At 45.9% G+C, this 8860-nt stretch overlaps 1 pseudogene across 1 annotated transcript; it reads left to right on the forward strand.

Moving 5' to 3' along the window:
- Positions 1-350: 350 nt before the first annotated feature.
- LOC126940843 (60S ribosomal protein L23a-like) lies at positions 351-1135 on the forward strand (annotated as a pseudogene). Its single transcript, XR_007720932.1, has one exon. The product of XR_007720932.1 is annotated as a 60S ribosomal protein L23a-like (transcript).
- The last annotated feature ends 7725 nt before the right edge of the window (positions 1136-8860 follow it).

An 8860-nucleotide genomic window follows, 5' to 3' on the forward strand; every position in this document is an offset into this window, starting at 1 on the left:
GGTTAGAAAATGTATGAGTATACCATCTCCCAACATCTACAGGGATGTGTTTCCTCATAGTACAATTTCTCATTGTGGCAGAGAAAACCATGTTTATTAATGGGCCAAAATATCTTTAGTCTTTCTGTAAAAATAAGAAGCCAAAAGTATATAAACTTGAATTATTTATGTTCAATAATTAATGTTTTAGTATTGTATCTTATTTATAAATGGTCTAGATATTTAATGCAAATCTTTTACTTAGCTTAACTTTAAGGTTAAAAATTACCGAAAGTATTTTGGAAGCTACTATTAAGCAGGTTTACAGTAAACAAATTATTTTTGAAATAATGTTTTTCGCTTTTCACAAGATGGCACCAAAAGTGAAGAAGGAAGCTCCTCCCCGCCTAAAGCCAAAGCCAAAGCGAAGGCTTTAAAGGCCAAGAAGGCAGTGTTGAAAGGTGTCCACAGCAACACACAAAAAAGAAGATCCGCATGTCACTCACCTTGAGGTGGCCCAAGACACTGCGACTCCGGAGGCAGCCCAAATATCCTTGGAAGAGCACCCCCAGGAGAAACAAGCTTGACCACTATGCCATCATCAAGTTTCCGCTGACCACTGAGTTGGCCATGAAGAAGATATAAGAAAACAACATGCTTCTGTTTATTGTGGATGTTAAAGCCAACAAGCACCAGATCAAACAGGCTGTGAAGAAGCTCTGGGACATGGATGTGGCCACAGTCAACATCCTGATTCGACCTGATAAAGAGAAGAAGGCAAATGTTCGACTGGCTCCTGATTGTGACGCTTTGGATGTTGCAACAAAATTGGGATCATCTAAACCGAGTCCAGCTGGCTAACTCTAAATATATGTATATCTTTTCATCATAAAAAAGAAATAATGTTTTTCATAAGAATGACAACTTAATTAGAATCAAATCTATAAGCTTTAAGATTTTACATTTCTAGTAAGTATAATATTAGCTTATTTGACTAGAACTCAAGCAGAATAGGAATTTATGCTTGTTTTAAATTCAATAGTGGTAACTTTGAAGACATAGTGGTTTTATTATACCAAAAATATTATATTAACCTTATTTAACTTAGTTTTATCCAAATCATGTTAACTTAAAAAACATTTGATCAGTTCCTATATTTCTAGGAGTTTGGTGAATATTTATTTATAAATGCTTATTTTTTTCCAAGCCAAGTTAGAATGGAGCACCTTCAAAGGATTTTTTTTTTTTTTTTTTTTTTTTTTTTTTTTTTTTTTTTTTTTGAGACGGAGTCTCGCTGTGTCTCCCAGGCTGGAGTACAGTGGCGTGATCTCGGCTCACTGCAAGCTCCGCCTCCCGGGTTCACGCCATTCTCCGGCCTCAGCCTCCCAAGTAGCTGAGACTACAGGCGCCCGCCACCACGCCCGGCTAGTTTTTTGTATTTTTTAGTAGAGACGGGGTTTCACCATGTTAGCCAGGATAGTCTCGATCTCCTGACCTCGTGATCCACCTGCCTCGGCCTCCCAAAGTGCTGGGATTACAGGCTTGAGCCACCGCGCCCGGCCTTTTTTTTTTTTTTTTGAGACAGAGTCTCGCTTAGTCGCCCAGGCTGGAGTGCAATGGCGCGATCTCGGCTCACTGCAAGCTCCGCCTCCCGGGTTCACGCCATTCTCCTGCCTCAGCCTCCCGAGTAGCTGGGACTACAGGCGCCCGCCGCCTCGCCCGGCTAATTTTTTGCATTTTTAGTAGAGACGGGGTTTCACCGTGTTAGCCAGGATGGAAGGATTTTATAAATGAATTTTGCAATGCTATCCTGAGTTAATAAAATATCACATATACATAACACACATTAATAGACATACAAACACAAATAGAGATTTCATAGCTTTCATCCTGAAATTTCAGCCATGAATCAGGCATAAATATTCTGATGGTTAATTTTAGACATCTACTTGATTGGATTAAGAGACACACATAGCTGGTAAAACACAATTTCTGGGCATATGTGTGAGGGTGTTTCCGCAAGACACTGAGGTAACCCTGACCCAATGTAGATGGGCACAGATATGGTTTGGCTGTGTCCCCACTCAGATCTCATCTTGAATTGTAGTTCCTATAATTCCTACATGTTGTGGGTGGGACCCAGTGGGAGGTGATTGAATCATGGTGGTGGTTACTGCGATGCTGTTCTCATGATAGTGAGTGAGTTGTCATGATCTGATGTTTTTATAAGGAGCTTTTCCCGTTTGGCTCAGCACTTCTCCTTGTTGCTGCCATGTGAAGAAGGACGTTTTTGCTTCCCCTTCCACCATGATTGTGAGGCCCCTCCAGCCATGTGGAACTGTCAGCCCATTAAACCTCTTTGTTCTTTATAAATTGCTCAGACTCAGGTATTTCTTCATAGCAGTGTATAAATGGATGAATACAGGTACCATCCAATTGGTTGAGAACCCAGATAGAACAAAAAGGAAGAGGAAAGGGGAATTATCTCCTTCTGAAATGGAAACGTCCTTCTTTTCCTGCCGTTAACATCAGAACTTCAGGGTCTCAGGCCTTTGGCCTCAGAGTGAGAGTTACACCATTGGCTTCCCTCATTCTGAGTCCTTTGGACCTGGACTGAGCCATGCTACGCTTTCCTGGTTCTCCAACTTGGAGACAGGCTATCGTGGAACTTCTCAGCCTCCATAATTATGTGAACCAATTCCCCTAATGAGTCTTCTCTCATCTATCTATCTACATATATCACATTGATTCTGCCTTTCTGGAGAACCCTGAATAATGTGATTACAATAATAAAAAATTCACTAGTTTATATAGAAGACTTGGTTTTTGTCTTTGCCCCATTTTATATTTGTATTATAACTGTGTTTCTGGAAAATGGAACAAATTTTTATCTTCTTCATATGAGGGCTAAAGCTTTTTTCTCGCTAATACTTTTGGAGATTTGTAAGATTTTCTTTTGATTTGACATACAATCTTATGGAGGCTGAGAAATAATTTTTTTCTATTTTATTTTTCAGCCCCACATGTTTGCTTTTGCAGATTCTTGAGCATGTTGAGAGCCTCCAAGGCATGGAGCAGGGTGGCTAAAGTTTCAGTGATTATAAGGAGTTGAGAGACTCAAATGGGAAAGGAAAGGTCTAAAAGGAGGCAATTTGGAAGATAAAAGTTTTCTCAAAGGAGACATTAAAGTTCTAAATAATTCTTATTCTTAGTAAAGTCATGCAAACAGGAAAAGAAGCAGACAGAATTAGCTCCATATTGGTGGAACACATAGTCAGTAGAGGTTTGAGAAGGGAGAATTTATTCAACTGAGAAGTTCCCATGAAAGGAGCAAGATCAAGATCACAGAGACACCATGAAACAAAAAGCCAGGAATAACTTCCAACCCAAGAGTAGAACACAGAGGCCTCAAAACCAAAGCTAGGATAAGGAACTTGTAGCCCAAGAGTTACCTTCCAGACAAAGAAGCCTGAGATTCCAACCCAGCTTCACAGAGTACTCACTCAAAATGTTACTGAAACTGCAGGCTTTTTAATGACTTAGCCCTGCATGCAAAAGGCATTCCCTAAGGTGGCACAGAAGAGGGAGCCCCCATATCCAAAGATAGCCAAGGAGAAAGAAAGACCCCTGTTGGCAGAGCCAGTGGGCAAAGGCAACAGAAAAGGAGACAAGAATCCTAATGGGATGAGATCCTTTCAGATTTAGGCTTATACAAACTCCTGAGAATTGGCAGGTTGACAGCCATAAATGGGGTACGAACATTTCTACTCATTGGATTACAAGTTCTTCAGCATCCAAAATGATTAACAAAATGACAATTTCTAGGGCTTTTGTGGGAGAGTATGGAAGGTCTTTTTGAACCTTTTAATGCTGTCAACAGAAGAATGATGACATTCATAAATTTGGAAAGGAGACATTTCTTTATGTTTTTTTTTTTTTTTTTTTTTTTTTTTTTTGAGATGGAGTTTCACTCTTGTTGCCCAGGCTGGAGTGCAATGGTGTGATCTTGACTCACTGCAACCTCCACCTTCTGGGTTCAAGCGATTCTCCTGCCTCAGCCTCCCAATTAGCTGGGATTACAGATGCCCACCACCAAGCCTGGCTAATTTTTTGTATTTTTAGTAGAGACAGGGTTTCATCAAGTTGGCCAGGCTGGTCTCAAACCCCTGACATCAGGTGATCCACCTACCTTGGCCTCCCAAAGTGCTGGGATTACAGGCATGAGCCACCACACCCAATGAGAGATTTATTTCCTATAAAGAGTTACAGCCTGCAGGATTGTCCTTCTCACAGACTGGGAAGCATAGCCTCCAGCCAGAAGCCAGAAACAGATGCTTCAAGGGCGATGTAAAGGAAATAGTAATTTATGCTGAGTGGAATTGGCAAATACATATATTTAATAAACTAGGAGGAGTCATGAATATTTATGAGAGGAGAAATGCATGCTTGCGCAATTGAGTTTCTTGCTTCTTCATGGGTCCCATGTACAAAAAATGGCAGTGTTAGCACGATCCCAGGGTGGAGTTTTCAGCCCTCTGACATTAAAAGGTGAAGCAGAGGACATGAAAACTCGCTCTGTGCATCCTCTGTACGCAGACCAGAACCTCTCCGTCATGGGTGGTCTCTTATCAGGCAAGAAAGGAGAGGTTGATATCAGTGGTGGAGCCTATGAAAGGGCTTGTTTCTGTTGAATCCTTAGGGAAGAAAGCGTCATCATGGTTAGCAAACGAGGGGGTATAACAAGGTGTATCTGACCCGCATCATCCCATCTTGGCCAAGCTGAGAACTTAGTTTTGAAAGTTACTCTGGGGTTCCCTCAGCCAATAGTTGGTCTGTTCAGTCAGTTGGGAGCTTAGGATTTCATTTTCATTTATCAATGCTAATGAGAAAGACTACACTGTCTTCATGGCAGCTGAATTTGCAAGAAACTCCTTGGATGGAGTTAATGGCAGCTGTATGTTTTCTGGGCACTCTGCTTTAATTGGATAAAGTTAGTTCTGGTAAGATTTCTTCCTTTATCTTCAGTATCTCAAATGCTTTCATTTAAATAATCTTTATAAGAACTCTTGATGTCTGAGTGGATTCCCACACAGTCATCTAGTATAAGACTTTCTGATTCTTTTTTTCCTTTGGTCATTATGAATAGAGCTTCTGTAAATAATTGCATGGTAGCTTTTATTAAGAAATAACATCAAAGTATTTGTCAAAATACTTAGGAATGTGATTTTTGGATTGTAAGGTGAGACTTGTTTAGCTTTGGAAAACACTGCCCAACTTGTAATAGGGGAGGAAAAAGAATTTTCTATGTTTTCGGAATTCTTAGATGGGACCCTCTGTAACAAATGACAGATTAAAATGAGAAAAACAGGAAAGTTTAAAAACATGTATACCTTATGGCTACATGGAAGATACTCAGGGAAAAATGAGTAAATCTCCAACAGGTGGCTTTTGATTCAAGCATAAATACTATCTTCAATGTAAATAAAGAAGATTTGAGGTGCAGTAGTGGGGAGTTAACCACCAAAAGCACAGTAGACAAGGGTAAGGTTTGTTATACAGACTTAAGTCCGTGCATTCTCCGTTGATAAGACTCTTTAGTGATTTAGTTATCCTTCTCTTCTTGGTGCTGAGAGAGAGAGGTAGCTTTTAAATGGGGATTTCCTTTATAGATGTAAATTTTCCTTACACAAGGGTAATTTCTACTCTGTTTTCAGAACTTCCGTGGTTAGCATTTTTTTTCCAAAATAATCAGCTTGGAATAATTCTTAAGCCAAAGGGACATATTTTTGGGTGGCATATTCTGGTTTCCTACCATTATATTTTGGAGTGGCATATTTTGGTCTTATACACTGTGTTCCACCAGCAGTGAAAAGAGTTCTTGTTTTTCCTCCAGCCATTTGTCATTTTTGAAAGAGTTTAGCAGTTCTAACAGATATAGACCAGCTGTGCTATCTCATTGCGGTTTTCAGTTATCTACTATGTTTAGCATGTTTTTGTATGTTTACTTGCCATCTGTAGATCATCTTTGGTGAGGTGTCTGTTCAGATCTGTGTGCATTTTTAATTGGGCTGTTTAACTTATTGTTCAGTTTTAATAATTTTGTATATATTTTGAATACAAATTCTTTCTCAGATCTGTATTTTGCAAATATTTTCTTTCAATATGTGGCTTGTCTTTTTGTTCCCTTCACAAGGTATTTTCCAGAGTATAAACTTTAAACATTAAGAAATCCACATTGTCATTTCTTCTGTGTATATCAACCTTTTGTGTCATTTGTTAAAATTCATGACTAAACCCAAAGGCACATAGTTTTTCTTCTCTAGTTTCTTCTAGAAATTGTACAGTTTTGCATTTTTAGTGTAAGGATGATTTTGAGTGATTATTTGTGTAAGTTGTAAAGTTTTCATCTACATGCATATTATTTGCTATGGTTTCCAATTCATTGTTCCCTCACTATTTTTGGGAAAGACACAGGATAGTGGGCTCTGTTAGAGTAGATAGACAGCTAGACATGAACAGGAGGGGGAGCTCCGGGAAAAGGGAAAGCCTGGGAAGGCTCACCTGGAGGGACCATCAAAAATTCACATATTAGTAGCATCTCTGATGCTGGAGTGGATGAGCACTTGTCAATTGTGGGTAGGAGGGAGAAGAGGTACCTATGCAGACAGAAACACCCTAGAACTCCTCTTAAGATGCCCCAGTCATCATTCACTCTGCAGTAATAATGTCACAATACTGCTAGCTACATGCCAATAAGGACAAAGGGAACATTCTTAAAAGAAACCTGGCACCATAAGTACAGATTAGGGCAGAGTAGGACATTCAAAAGAGATAGGCACAGTAGATACAAATGTGACTGCTGTCAGCCTGCCTGGGATGGCGGGAAGGAGCCCGGTGCCAGAGTGGATTGGGATCGATCACCACACATGTGCCTCAACCAACTGTGAGGAGGTCCCATGAGCCTAAGTGGGGACCTAAGGCAGTAGCAGGAAAACCAAAGAAAACGGGCAGACCTGAGACAGAGGCAGGACTGTGAAGTCCAAAATAAAATTCCCTGCACAGGACTCTTAGGCTGCTTTCCTGCACGATCAGCCTGCCTATTTTTCTACAATAAGCTCTTCACACTGTATTTTTTTCAATGAAGTGGTCTGCCATCTTTGTACTGCCTCTTGGTGAAACTCCTTCCAAGTTAGAAAAGAAGTGGGACATCAGCTCTCCCCAGTAATAGCTCCGTTTCAGTTTGAATTTCCAGAACTGATGACACTTAATAACTGGCGCTCTGACTTTAAGTGGTGCAGGAGGCGGCCAGTAGGGGGCGCCAGCCGTCACCCCTGGAGCAAGAAGGCCCTGCATAGTCCCCATCTGCCTGCAGGTGTTGTGCTGCCACGACACTGCCAGCAAGAGGGCCCGGCAGTGTCCCCAGATGCCAGCAGGGGGGCGTACGACGAGTATACTGTGAGCAAGAGGGTCCTGCAGTGTCCTTAGCTGCCAGCAGGTGGCGCACGGGCACCACACCATGAGCAAGAGGAGCCTGCAGTGTCCTGGTTGGCAGTAGGGGGCGTGCTGCCACCACACTGTGAGCAAGAGGATCCTGTAGTGCCCCCAGCGGCCAGAAGGGGGCGTGCCCCCACTACAAAGCAAGCAAGAGGGCCCGGCAGTGTCCCCAGCTGCCAGCTGGGGAGCCAGCCGCCACTTCACTTGGAGCGAGAGGGCCGGGCAGTGTCCCCAGCTGCCAGCATCGGGAGTACTGCCACTACACTGTGAGCAAGAGAGCCCTGCAATGTCCCCAACTGCCAGCAGGCGGCGTGCCATCACTATACTGCGAGCAAAAGGGCCCTGCAGTGCCCCGGCGCCAGCAGGGGGCGCTGGCCACCACTGTAAAAAAGAGGGCCCTGCAGTTACTCCAGTGGCCAGCAGGGGGCGCACTGAGCAAAGGGCCCTGCAGTGCGCGGCTACAAGCAGGGGGGCCCCGAGCCCGGCTTTTCAGATTACTGATTTTCCGCCCGTCTCTGCGCCGCTCCCCCAGTGGCGTGCGTCTTTGCGCCTGCACCGCGCCCCCTAAGACCCACGCGGCGTGCGTCTCTGCGCCTGCGCCGCGACCCCCCCCACAACGCGCGGGCCTGCGACTCTACGCCTGCGCTGGCCTGCGCGGTCCCGACGCGCGACTCTGCGCCTGCGTCCCCCGGCCTGCGACTCTGCACCTGCGCCGGGCTCCGCCGCAATCGCGCGTGAGTCTGGGCCTGCGCCGTCCCGGCCTGCGACTCTGCGCCTGCGCCGCCCTGCGCCGCGCCAGCGCTGGACTTTACCACTGCGCCGCGCTGGCCTGCGACTGTGCGCCTACGGCGCCCCGGCCTGAGACTCTGCGCCTGCGCCGGCCTGCGCCGCGCCGACCCGCGACTCTGCGCCTGCGCCCAGCCGGCCCGCGACTCTGCGCCTGCGCCCCCCTGGCCTGTGACTCTGCGCCTGCGCCGGGCTGCGCCGCAATAGCGCGTGAGTCTGGGCCTGCGCCGTCCTGGCCTGCGACTCTGCGCCTGCGCCGACCTGCGCCGCGCCAGCGCTCGACTCTATCACTGCGCCGCGCCGGCCCGCAACTGTGCGCCTGCGCGGCGCCGACCCGCGACTCTGCGCCTGCGCGGCGCGCCGGCCCGCGACTCTGCACCTGCGCGGCGCCGGCCCGCGACTCTGCGCCTGCGCCGAGCCGGCCCGTGACTCGCGCCTGCGCCGCCTCGGCCTGCGAGGCGCCGACGCGCGACTCTGCGCTTGCGCCGATCCGGTCTGCAACTCTGCGCCTGCGCCGGCCTGCGCCTCGCCGGCGCGCCGCTCTGCGCCTGCGCTGGCGTGCGCTGGCGCACCACTCTGCGCCTGCGCCCCCCTGGCCTGT

The sequence above is a fragment of the Macaca thibetana genome, chromosome 17 (genome assembly GCF_024542745.1).
Source record: "Macaca thibetana thibetana isolate TM-01 chromosome 17, ASM2454274v1, whole genome shotgun sequence".
In the NCBI taxonomy this organism is placed as follows: Eukaryota; Metazoa; Chordata; class Mammalia; order Primates; family Cercopithecidae; genus Macaca; species Macaca thibetana.